Genomic DNA, 13,927 nt, shown 5'->3' on the forward strand with positions numbered 1-13,927 from the left:
CTGCAGTTGGTGAGGGGGAAGGGGCAGGTCTCCAGCTCTCCTGCCTGCCAGAGATGGCTAAAGGCGAGGGGGAGCAGGAGGACGTCGCCACCTTGCCCACACCACCACAAGGCAGACAAACTGCAAGGCTAGCTCTCTCATGCTCAGGCTCTTGGGGCTGCCTCACCCATCACCACTAGAATCAGATCTATCATGATGCTCAGACAAGGAGAGGCACAGGGCCTCCTCTTCTAAGTTTTCAACTCACCTTAGAAATGCCTTCTTCTGTGTTTAGCCTATTATTTGTTGGCATGATGAGTTAGCTATCCACAAATCACCACATATATATTTTTAAGTGCACTGAAAGAAAGAGAAATGAACATTTAAGGAATGTTTTAGAAACAAAACTAAAACTAATATATTAGAGCATCCGTAGTTAATAAGGGGAAACCACGGTTTATAATTTTCAGAATGACTAACAGAAAATGTGTGTTGTAAGGAACGAGTGCTTGTCCTTGCTCTTCTTTCTGCCACTCCAAAAAGGATGACTCACTGTGTCTTTGAATTTTAGATTCAAAAATGTGTTCCACATGAGTGGCAAATTTGAATTATTCAAGCAAGTGAGATTTTTAAAATCTATTTTTGTATTATTCAAAGTAATTTAGCTCTTGTTTTACTTATAGGTTTTTTCATATTGGGATAAAAAATTTTTAATGCCCTAGATATGTTAAACAAAGTTTAATATTTCACTTTTGAGTTGGTTCTCTGCATGTATGTTAATACTGATAAGGAGACAGTGACTTTCACAGACCATGTATAAAAATAGGAAATTATATGAGATTTAGAAAAATAAATAATATTATCTAACTTTATACACCAATAGAGAAGGAACTAAGGTAATTCTACATGTAATCAGCCCTAAAAATAATTTTGTCTAAAGCCATAGCAATGAGGGGAAATAAGTACCTCAGTGCAATTATCTCAGTAGTTGGTTCCATTTTCCACTTTACTTTGTAAGTTTGGACCTGTCCTAACACAAAAGAATAAATTTATGATAATGGAATTTTGAGCAAAGGAGTAGGATTTAAGAGACGTGAGAGAGTACCATTAATTGAGATAGTTCAGCTCCAAAGAGCTAAATTTTTTCCAGAGTCGATGTCTTATTTCTCCTATGACATATTTTACTACTTTTAAGAAAAAATAAAACCACTCTTAAATTTTAAAGTAAACTCAATTCAATACTTTATAAAGTCAAGAGAACATTTGCCCCAAATACAGTATTACCTTGAAAATTTGCCCTGAATTTAAAAAGGTCATTCTCTTGATATCATAGTTTACCAGATGATTAATAAGAATTGCCCATGCATTAAAACTTAGTGGTTGAGGTTATGGGTCTTCCTTGACTGCTTCTTACCTTACTTTATTGAGACTGGTCTTCTATGTGAACACCAAGCCCATCAGTTCAGCCATACTGGCTGTACAGTGAGCTCCAGCGACCAAGCCCCTCAAGTCAGCCGTACTGGCTGTACATCATCTGACTTGGTTCCCAACAGTCTGATGTGGTAGATGTGCAAAACTAAACCCAGTTTTTTTCTTAATGTGGTTGCTGGAAATCCAAACTTTATGCTTCATTTGTAGAGACATTTTAATTCAGAACATGGCTGCTCTGGTAAGAGATCACATCCAAGGACCTTCTAGGTCTGTGTGGTTCACCTGGAATACAGACAAGCCTTTAATCCAAGGATATAGAGGAAAGCAGATCTATGAGCTCAAGGCCAGCCCAGAATAGAGCAAATTTTAGGTATAGAAGGCTTAGGTCCAGATGTGGTGGTATGGGCCTTTAATCCCGGCACTCAGGAGACTGAGGCCTGCAGACCTCTGAGTTCTAGTCAGTGCTATTAAAGCAGTTTGGTTGAGTCAGTGCAGTGGAGTTGAGTTTGTGGCAGTTCTGATCATGTAATTCAGTGGCAGGTTTTACAGAGAGAGATTGAAGTGAGACACAATTTAGACACAGGTGGAAACAGAACAATCCAGAGAATGAGAAGCAGCCAGGAGGTTAGAAGAGACTGCTAGTTAGTTTTTGTCCAAGCAGTGCAATTCAGTGAGAAAGTGAGAGAGGCCAGACTGAATCAGTCAGCTTGGAGAGGAGTTCGAGCTGAGTTGAACCAGCCATCCAGAGCTCAGAAAGAGCTAGAGCTGGTGAGCTTATTCGGCAGTCTCAGGGGCTGAAAGCATTCTAGGTCTAGATTACATTGTATGAAGGCTAGAAACTTGCAGGGCTAGGCCTAGGTTAGCAGACGGAGGCAGTAAGCCTCCAAGATGAATAACAGGCCATAAAATTTACTTTCACACCCATGTAAGACAAAGACCCATGTGAGACAAATACATCATCAACTGAGCAATCGTCCTGGACAATTAAGGGGTTGTTTTTTGAAAAGGCAAACACATCAGCTGCATTGTCAGGTCCAATTTTCTCCTTTCAGATGAACTTTAATTTACATATGTTGGAGCCTTCAACGGATAGGATCTCATTTACAAGCTTTCCTATGGTCTCACTAAAGAGTGAAAATCATTTAATCTCTTTAGCAGACATTATCATTATCTCTAATCTCTTTAACAGAGATCCTTTGTATTTCTTGCCCTACAACGTCAAGCTTGCTCACATGCCTTTCCTAATCAAACTATATATTTTTCACATCCATTGGCTGCCATGTATTATAGATCTGAATAACAGAAGTTGACAACAGCCATTACTCTAACAGAAAGCAAACTTTTTTTTTAATTTTTCACACCCAAAAATCATTATCCATTACCTCTGACTTCATCCTCACCCAGGCTCTCAGGAAACTGGGACGAGTCAGCCAGATCGCGGGTCAAGTGCAACAGTAATTCCCTCTAGCCCAGGTCAAGCAGAGTTCATGTGTCTCTTTTGTTACTTTGTCCAGAGATCTTAAAAGAACCGGCCAACATAGTTGTAGTCTTTAGCTTTCCAGACCTGTTTAAAAGTGATATTTTCATCTAAGCAGCTGCCTTAATAAGGATTTTTATCACTCTTAAAGAGACGCCATGACCACCGTAACTCTTATAATTGAAACCATTCTGGCTTACAGTTCACAGGTATAGTCCATTATCATCATGGGAGGACGGGCAGAGCAAGCAGACAGACATGGTGCTGAGAGGTCTAATCCTTGATCCCTAGGCAACAGGAAGAGAACTAGCTGGAGCTTCTGAGGTACCAAAGCGCACCCTTTTCTGACTCACCTTCAACAAAGCCATGTCTACTCAAAGCCACGCCTACTCCAAAGCCACGCCTACTCCAAAGCCACACCTACTCCAAAGCCACACCAAATCCAAAGCTGCACCTCATTGTAGTACCACTCTCTATAAGCCTATGGAGGCTACTTTGTTTTTCAAACCACCACAGCCACCAACCTGTTGAAGTCACTAATTTGGAGCCACAAAATACACAAGAAGTAGATCAGCAATTCCAAATGTAATTTTATGGATTTTTAAACAGGTCCTGTCATAGATTACTGGTGGTTTTTTTTTAATGAGTCTTTAGCAATTTTACCTATAGTTGAACTGCAAATCCAGACCCAGAAATCATCAAAGCCATTAAAAATATCCATCCTTAGAATTCTTTTTCTCTAAAAGCATTCCTGATGATAAAACCTTATTAGTCGGGATTTCTCTACATGAACAGAACCTAGAGAATATATGTATGTGTTGTCACAGAGGGGGCTGGGTTGGCTGATGTGATGGGAGTATGATGATCCCATCAGTACAAACATTCCTGCCATTAACCTTCATAGGAAGATACTCTGTATGGATTCTGCCGTCTTGGTCTTCATGTGGGTCCACTAGCGGTGGGAGTCCAGGCTGTCTCTGGCACGGACTCTGTTGCACGCTCTTCGATCACTTTCCCATGGCAGTGCTCCCTTGCCATGGCAGTGCTCCCTTGCCACACCACCGTGGAAGAGGGTGTGCTCTGCCTGATGTGACTTGATGAGTTGGGGTGGGTTGGTGGGGAGGGTTCACCTTCGCTGAGGGGATAAGAGGGAAGAGAGAAGGAAGGTGGGACCAGGAGGAGAGGAAGGATTGTGACGTTAAGTGAATAACTAAATAAATACATTAAAAAAAAAAAACAAGAATTTGTCTGTTTAAAAGATTTTAGAAAAAAATAGTAAAAAGCCTGTCTAGTCATGGAGGTTGGCACAAAGATCTATCTCTCTGGCTATCCTCCCTTCTCCCCATATGAGACTCTTTTCCTCTGTAAGGACCAGTTTAGTCATTACACACTCTCACCATTAAGAATATCTCGAACTCAAGACATCCACCTGCCTCTGCCTCCCAAGGGCTGGCAGGTACCATTGCTTGGCTATAACTGATATTCTTAAAGAAAGAGATTTGATAGTAAGGAAAGAAAAAAGGATGGGAGTGGTGTAGGCCACCTTACTAAGTTAGCATGGGATGGCAACTAGCTGGCTAGGAGGCAGGTTGGGAAGTTCCCTACCCAAGGCAGTGTCGAGCAGAGTGCGCTCCAGGATGCCAAAAGAGCCCTGTAGATTGCAAAATGCTAAAATATATACCCTGGGCAGATATTTAGGATATTTATTATATTATATATTTAAATATCTAACAAGGTACTCAGAGTATGACCGTATATATAGGACTGTGTTTAAGACATAGAATACGCCAGGAAAAACTCACACTGCTAATGAACCACAAAGTCCTTGATTTAAGACAAAAACCCCAGCTCCTTATACAGTTCCCATCTGAGCTTATAACCTACCCTCCCCTGACCCCAACCCCCAATGCCCACGTTTCCTCCCTCAGAACTGTATCTGTACCTCATGCCCTGTTTCTGCTTCTGCTACTAACTGTTTAATTTCCTGTGACCCACAGACCCGGAACCCTGGACGTATCCACTAGACCCCTATATCTGCTGCTATCCATGCCACAGGCACACAGTGAGAGAAGAAGGCTATAGGAACACAAAGGCAGTAATTAAAGATGAGGCAGTGAGCCGTTGAATACCAAGGACCACAGCCAAGAACTAGAAATTATGATCTAGAAAAAAGTAACTCCCCTCACCCTCCAAGGTCTTCAGTCTAAGCCCAATTCTATTGATGTCTTGATTGCAAATTTCCAGCAAGAAGGACTGTGGGATTGCTTTTCTCTTGCATTAAGCCTCACAATCCATGGGTATTTCTTATGATGTCCCTAGGAAATTAGTACAGTTTCATGTTTTACACAGCTACTTAAAGTGTGAATTCTGTGTGCAAGCTTGCAGCCTATAATTTAAAGGGCCAAAGACAGGATTTGAGCTTAAGGTCTTTCCTAATTTCACACACAAAATAATGACATCTGTTTTGCCTCTTCCTCTATATCAATCTTTGTCCTGTTTCTCTTATTTGTTCATTTTAAAATAGAAACATAATAGCAAGAAATGTACATGTGAGCTCTCTGCTCATTTATTACTGAAGACAAATTAGTGACTTTTTAAAGGCAACTACTTACTCTAAGTGACCAGTTTCTTACTTTAAGAGCATGCCCCATGTATATTCAGTCTTATAGCAGTACACACAATAATACTATCTGTTTCTTCCCTGAACTTTCAGACTCTCAGATGAGTGATAGCACTCATTTAAAGTACTTGGTGCATACCAATGTAATGTATGGTGCTTTCATAATTAATACAAGGTGAAAAGTTGTTAGATTTAAGAGCTTACATTTCCAAAGCTCAAATATGCCAGACATTAATATACATATACTTTCTTTTAATATTTGCATGATATAAATATACCTCTTGATATATGCCTATGTATGATGTTATTTCAATATCATCTAAAAGTCATGAATTTTCTTTTTTTTTTCTTTTTTTCCTTTATTAATTTATTCTTGTTACATCTCAATGGTTATCTCATCCCTTGTATCCTCCCATTCTTCCCTCCCTTCCATTTTCCCCTTATTCCCCTCCCCTATGACTGTTCCTGAGGGAGATTACCTCCCCCTGTATATGTTCATAGGGTATCAATTCTCTTCTTGGTAACCTGCTGTCCTTCCTCTGAGTGCCACCCAGAAGCAGAAAGACTCAAATGGTATATACTCACTTATATCTGCATATTAGCCCAAGGGGCATGTCCCACGAAAGCCTTCACTCACCAGGAAACTGAGACAGAGGGGAGGACATTCTATTGGGACTCTAGATGAGAGAAGCATGGGAGAATGGCAAAGTAGAAGGATACAGAGGGTCCTAGAAGCCTACAAGTAGAACATTAAGATAGGCAGATTTGAGCACAGGGGTCCCGCTCAAACTAAGTCATGAATTTTAAACAGAAATAATTATTAAATTGGCATTCATATTGATATATTTGAATTTCAACTGCCATGCTACTATTTTCAACTTAACTGATCTACTTTGTTTTCCTTACTCCTCTATTTACCTTTTCTTTGTAAAAAAATTTTTTTTTGTTTTTATTTTCATTTTATTTATGTATTGTACAGGCTGGGATGAGAATCTGCTCTTCTATTACATGTGTTGAGTAAGTACTCTACCACTGAGTTATATCCCCAGCCTTAAATATCTTTTTCTGGTTTCTATTTTTTATTTTTTTCCTTTTTTTTTTCTTTCTTTCTTTTCTCACCCCCTCCTCCCCCACCCTCCATCCATGCACTTTAGTAGTCATGGTCTCATCCACAGGAAAGGGTTGGGAAACAGGAAAGGAGTCTCAAGAGACTTAAGGGCCTAAAGGAGCTATGGGGTTTACAGGCAGCTGTAAAGTAAAGATGGGGAAGAGGGCAGGAAGGAGCCCAGTTGGCCTAAAGAAACTGCTTGGTTGAAGCTCTGGGGGTAGTGGGATGGAGTCAGGTGAAGAGATCCAGCTATGCCTCCAAGAATGCCAGAGGGTGCTGGAGGGACACCCAAGCAGAGGCAGCCACCCTCCTGGGGTGTTTGTTGTGCTGTGTGACTTGGTGTTCCTTGGCTCCCGACTGTCTACCAGGATTCCTCTCTGAACAGAGCGGTTGCACTGGCACTGGGGAAATTTCCCTGGCAGCTGAAGTAGGAGACCCCTTTCCCTTCAGAGCTACACACTTATCTTTGGTGCCTGTGAGGAGTCACACTGGGCCCTCTCCTTCGTCTGCAGTCCACCCTCAACAGACTCATCCACCCACCTGCTCACCAATAGCTCAGCACCCTATCCGCCAGTGACAACTGGGAAAGTGTCCCCTTTGGTCAGTGTAAGCGGTCCCCAGACTCTGAGGATGTCCTTTCCTGGAGTGAACGATTGCAAATAGTTTCTTTGTCAGGGGTAGGACTTTATGTCCGCTTCCCCTTCTCAGCTCGGGGACTTAAAGATACATATTTTTACATGCTCTTTTATCGAGGCATGTTTATACTTTGTTTTGCTATTTCATAGGCATCCTGGTAGCAATCTGGTCTATTACATTCAAATGCAAGCTCTCTTTTGCACGTTTTGCCTAGCCCTTTCTCCTGACAAGTCAGCTATTTTCATAAAGTTTAATTTCACACACATTTTGTAAGATAGAAACATTTAACTGTAATTTTTAAAAGAAAAATAATAATTTACATTTTCCCATATGTTATCCTATACCCCGACTTCATAGTTTTTATCTGGTTCCACTTGTGAACATTTATTACCAGTTGAAGAATTATCATTGCATATCATGGCTCTACTGGCAAATTGTTTAAAGATGTGTTTAAAGATGTCCTCTTTTTCCATTTATTTTGAGAAAAAAATAATACTCTCTTTGATTATTTCTAATGTAGAACTCTCTTTCTCAAGACTCTCGGCTTCTATCCTTTCATTTTGGAAGGTGGTCAGAAGTCGTAAAGTGACTTTAAGCTGATGAGTTGAAGACCAAGAAGGGCTGATGACAATGCTGGAAGCCAAGACCACGGTCTAAGGAGTAGGGGAGCTAATGTTGTAAGTTCTTGTCTGTCTCAGTCCCAAGAAACAAACTGATAATCCAGCTCAAGGGGAATCTGCAAGGGAGGAGCATTTTTATTTTTCATGCTTTCAGCAGATTGCAGGGAAACCAAGCAAGACATTTCAGATGGATTTTTGTTTTGAAGGGATAACCATATATGGAAATAAATTCACAGACACCAAATAAAGTTTATCCTAACGTTTTGGCATCTCATAACCCAGTCAAGTTGACACATGTTATTCATTGTTGGAATTGGAATTTTGTAATAGACATGCACTCATTTCTTCTTTTTCACTTCTTACCATATGCACTGTTACTCAGACTTCTGTCATTGTGGAAAAAAATCAGAAGTAGCATTTTAAAGCATCAGTAAGAGATTTGTTTTAGCATAGAGTTCCATAGCATAAGGCTGCAGCCGCTGCACAAGATCAGGGTAGGAAGGTCTGGTGCGTCAGCTCAGTGCTTCTGAGAGAAAAGTGTCTCACCAAGCAGCAGTTGTTCTCTGCTCTACCATCTTGAGAAACTTCAGTGGCCTGAGAGGTCTCCATCCACTCATACAATGTTCCACGTCTTCCATGCAGTGGTCACTGTGTGGATAGTATGAGGGAAAGTAATGAGCTTAACATAGTTCGTCCCCCTAAACAGTTGTGCTTTAGTTAAAAGCATTAGATGCTAAGCAGAAACTAACCTAAGTGGATTAAATTAAAACTATGCTTAACAAAGGATGAACTAAAATACAGATGGAAAGGCAGATGGTTAAATGCATTACTAGGTTATGTATCAGATGGTAGAATGTTTGCCTTGTGTGTCTAAATTGCTGCATTAAGTCCCCAGCAACACATAAACCAGGAATGGGGGCAAATTCTTGCAATCCCAGCCTTCAGAGGTAGAGGCAAGTAGATCAAAAGTTCAAGGACATATTGGCTACAAAGCAAGTTCAAAACCATCATAAGAAACATAGTAGTTTAGAATACTTTTTATAACTAAAAGTTATATAAATGAACATTATAGGCAAAAATTTTTCTGCTAGTTATCAAGGAAAGATTATCTTTCTAAGTTTGATGAAATATGAATTGAATGGTGTGGTCGACCAAGATATGTTGAGTAGGCTAAAGTTACCTCTGAGGTCTAAAGAGTCAACAGGCTCAAAGGGAGTAGTAATTGCTTAGAATATTCAAATAAGATTTTTAAAAAGGCAGATGGAGAATGTCACCAACGCTATTGTAGAAGCTCTAGAAAGAAAACAATGCCAAGTGTCACGTCATCTTTCTAAAGTGTAAGTGGAGGATTAGGAAGGAAGGAAGGAAGGAGGGAAGAAGGAAGGGAGGGAGGGAGGGAAGAAGGAAGGGAGGGAGGGAGGGAGGGAGGGAGGGAGGGAGGGAGGGAGGAAGGAAGGACACTGACAAACAGAAATGAGAAAACTGTAGCCCATCGCCAAATCCAGCCAGTGGGTAGATGTTAAACGTAAAATTTCAACACAGCTCATTTGTGTGTTCTTGCATGCTTCTGTGCAGAATTCCATACCAGTTACAGGGATCCTAAAATACTCTCTAGAACTCTATAGAAAACAAAATAAACTTAAAAAAAAATAAAGATACCAATGCTTGTCCTAAAACAAACAAATCTAGTTTGGATACATATGGTTTAATAAATGATGAATGAATAAATTTTTTATTAGAAAATGAAAGCAGACATAATGGGACACTTAATATATGTGTGGTTACTATGAGAAATTTCAGGTGAGTGCAAATGAATTGAGATTTTTAAATAAGAATCTTACAGTGAAATAAATTCATGTATTTCTTAAGTATTTTCTTGCATAGTCTTGGGTTCTTGTGTGTGTGTGTATGTGTGTGTGTGTGTGTGTGTGTGTGTGTGTGTGTGTGTGTGTGTGTGTGTAAAGTGGAACACAAAGTTCCTTCCCTTGGAAGAAATTTATTTCAAATCAGAAACACATCTTGTTTTAATTTTTTTTAAGTATATAATAAAATTCTGAGAATTTTGTATGAACTGAGTGCTGTTGTGCTTTTTATAAAGTGTGCTACTAGTACTTAGGTCATCAAGAAAACAAAAATAGGAAGTCAGGAAAACTCATTGCTTAAAACTTCCCCAGCCTGTGTTCCAGTGTGTGCTCTGAGTACTAAAGTGCTTGCTCGGGTCAATTAGTATAATGCAAACTGCTTTAAAGTGGGGTAGCTAAGTCCAAATGACTCAAGAAAATTGTTCCATGTGGAATATTTTGTTTCTTAAGTTTGTATAAAATTTCTAAGTATTTTATGTGTCCACAAGGGAAAAGCCATCTAAATACAGTAGTTTGCAAGCTGAGGTTGTTTAGTGCCTTACTTAATGGTCCTTTTAATAAGTCCAGTTTCTTCCTGCTCTGGTTTTTGTGCAATCATTTTAAGTATTGGATAGAATTATGAACTTTATTCAGAATTTCTCATAAATTTTCAACCTTATTCTACTCATTTAAGGAACAACTACAAATAAAATTTTCTAAATATACTCAGTGGGATCCAGGGTACTCTGCAAAAGTTTTCTCATTAAATGATTACACAATCAATTTTGGTTCCAACAAGATGCTACTCATTGCGTTGTTATACCATGCAATACCTTGGTGAACTCTTCATTTTAAGATTAAGGAATTTTCACAAAGCAGACTTAGAAGTTGCGTATAACATGAGCAAGAGTTTGAATATTTTATGATCAGGTAAAAGACCACGACTTGGGATAAGGACAAAACTAATGTGAGAAATTTGTAATAGAAATTACACCACTTGGAATACTTTTCTTCTTCAGTTTGTGTTAAAGTTTCTTTGTATTCTGTATGTCCACAGGAGAATAATAAATTTCACTGATAATCAGTAAGTAATGTTGATAATATTCAATATAGTAATAATGCAATAATAATCAGCAGTCAATAATGAAGATTGACCAAATATAACTATTATTATGGCAATAATTAGGTTTCTCTTGCCCTATATTTTGTATCTCAGAATCAAAATTAAAGGATGATACAAATATTACTAATGTGTATAATATACAGGGAATAATATAATCATATCATTCAGAATTTTTCAAAACTAATGAGAGACACAGAACTCAAGATGCAGAAAACTCAGAAAAATTTAAGCATAATATTAAAATCAAAGACAAAGTAGTTATTTAAAGAAGACAGAATGGAGGGGGAAAATCTTACTGATAGATTGACAAGAAAAAGCTACACAAGACTTCTCATAAACTACGGCTCTAAGAAAAGATTAGATGGTGTGATGATTGACATCAAAAGTCAATATTCACAGGATCTCGAATCACCTGGAATAGTTTCTAGGGGTGAATAAAAATAAAAAGGGAACTAAGCACCAGCATCAATTGCTTCCTCTTATTCCTGAGTCATGATACAATGTGACTAGCTACCCAAACCTCCTGCTGCCCTGCTTAGCCACCCTAATGCACTGACATAGACCAAAGCGGAAAAAAAACAAAACCCAAACTTTTTATTTTTAAATTTTTTTACTATTTAATTAATTTATTCAAATTACATCTCAATTCTTTTCCCCTCACTTGTATCCACCCATTTCTCCCTCCCTCCCACTTTCACCCTATTCCCCTTACCTACGTCTATGACCGAGGGGGACCTCCTCCCCCACTACATGGTGATCGGCTATCAAGTCTCATCCTGGTTGCCTGCTTATCCTTTCTCTGAGTGCCACCAGGCCTCCCCACCAAGGGAGAAGTGGTCAAATATGGGGCACCAGAGTTCATGACAGAGTCAGTCCCCGCTCTTCACACAACTGTGGAGAATGTCCTGTCCACTGGCTAGATCTGAGTAGGAGTTCAGTGTTTACTGCATGTATTGTCCTTGCTTGGTGCAGTAGTTTGAGCAGAAATTCTGGGTCCCGATCCACCCATCATGATGTCTTACTTGTAGGTTTCTAGGACCCTCTGTGTCTTTCTATTTTCTCATTCTCCCAGACTTCTCTTACCTAGAGTCCCAGTAGGATGTCCTCACATCTATCTCAATCTCCTGCTAAGTGAAGACTTTCATGGGACATCCCTTTTTGGCTAGTGCCCAATTATAAGTGAGTATGTGCCATGTGAGTCTCTCTGCTTCTGGGCTAACTCACTCAGTATGATCATTTCTAGTTCAATCCATTTGTCTACAAATTTCAGGATTTCCTTGTTTTTAATAGCTGAGTAGTGCTCCATAGTGTATATGTACCACAGTTTCTGTATCCTTTCTTCAACTGAGGGACATTTAGGTTGTTTCCAGGTTCTGGCTATTATGAATAAGGCTGTTATGAACATGTTTCTTTATAAACTCCTTTTGTCAGGTCTTTGTCACAGTAATGATGAAACTAACAGTTATACATAGGCATATATGTGTTGAGAGTGGAACTCTATTGACTTAAAGTTCTCCACCAAAACACACTGTCCTTTAAACGGTGAACTAGACTTTCTCAGATAAATGCAAATTGAGGCTTGTGCTTAATATACATCTGCTAACCATCATGCACATTTTTGTAGCTACAATAAAATACTTGAGATGAGATAATAAGTTTTGTCATTGTTTTAAATTCTTATTATATTTTATTTATATAATGAAGGAGAGATAAACATGTTTTTTTTTTGTTTAGATCACAAGTGGGAGATAAGAGAAAGGCTTGTGAGAGAGCAGGTGATGTTTATCCCCTTAGAAGTCGAACCACCATGTGGGGGAGATTGGTTGTTAACCAGACGGAAAACATCCTTGAACAAATGCTGAGAGGAGGTATAAATGTGAGCCAGAAGCAGGAGGCGGGGCCTTTGGAGACTTGGGATAGTTTTGGCTGTTCATCGCTGCACTTCGAAACTCTCATAGAGAGAACCACTTGAGGGACGGCTTCGGGGCTCCAGGCTCCAGGTAAGGTTCCGAGTTCTTGTTGCCCCAGGTTCCAGCAGAAGAAATCCTGCTGATTACGCCAGGAGAATTGTTCCTCGGAACTGATATCCTTACGGTTTCATTATTGTATTCTTTAATCTCCTTTTCCTGTTGCTTAGGTTAGTCGGGTTATAAATATATATATATAAAAAAATATATATATATTTTATATATATATATAAAATATATATAAATATATATATTGTGTGTGTGTGTGTGCACAGCGCGAATGTGTTGCGCACATACTTGTATCTTGGGTAAAGTGTGGAAATCAGAGGACAACTTATGGTAGTACATTCTATGCTTCCACAATATGGGAAGCAATTTCTCTGATTACTGAAAACTAGAAAAACAATCAAATTAACCATGCAAGACAGAATTTATTTTAGATATAGAAAAGGAAACTAAGTGAGGGCAATGCAATAATGGATGGAGAGGAAAATTTTAATACCATGCATTCCTGGTATCAGTGTATGTTGCCCATATGATCCATGAAGTATTATAGTATGATTTAGAAGTGCACTTTGATTAGGTTTAGATATGCAAACCTTAGAGATGCTACATGATTGGGGGATGGGGACCTTCAAAGTAATTACAAACATGACAAAATAAAGATAATAAATTCTTATAAAATGCATTGACAAAGCCAGAAAAGATAGGAAAAAATGAGATGAGACAAAAATGAGGGGGGAAACGAAACTAAAAGCACCAAAACACTAAGTAGAACAGAAGTGGAAAAGTAGATATTAGCCCAACTGGATCAAGTAATGCTGTACATGTGGATTTTCCAACAATACAAACCAAAAGTTAAAGACTACCAGAGTGCATCAGAAAGTAATAAGCAGCTGTACACTGCCTACTAGACAACACTTCATATGTAAAAAAAAAAAAAAACCAGATTGCTTAACGTGAAAGAAAATGCCATAAAATGTTAGCACTAAACAAAATAAAATAGAGAAGTTACAACATTTTAGACAAATCATACTTATGAGGAAAAATAAACAAAGATAAATAAGAAAAATTTCTGGGAATAACTTAAAGATAAAAGTCTACTAATGTTGGTAACTTTAACAC

At 38.8% G+C, this 13,927-nt stretch overlaps 1 long non-coding RNA gene across 6 annotated transcripts in view; it reads right to left on the minus strand.

Annotated features, from left to right (window-relative positions):
- Nucleotides 1-3,172, minus strand: part of LOC311608606 — a 142,094-nt gene extending 138,922 nt beyond the window's left edge. For 4 of the 6 annotated variants that reach the window (XR_014783042.1, XR_014783043.1, XR_014783044.1 and 1 more), the window contains exons 1-2: nucleotides 3,088-3,172; nucleotides 248-339 (exon numbers count right to left, since the gene is read on the minus strand). This is a non-coding gene — a long non-coding RNA (uncharacterized lncRNA). Of the gene's footprint in view, nucleotides 1-247; nucleotides 340-945; nucleotides 1,010-3,087 lie in introns of all 6 variants that reach the window. The other 2 variants (XR_014783046.1, XR_014783047.1) reach the window with 1 other exon arrangement.
- Nucleotides 3,173-13,927: the final 10,755 nt, after the last annotated feature.

Source organism: Acomys minous (genome assembly GCF_964271855.1).
Source record: "Acomys minous genome assembly, chromosome: 11".
Classification (NCBI taxonomy): Eukaryota; Metazoa; Chordata; class Mammalia; order Rodentia; family Muridae; genus Acomys; species Acomys minous.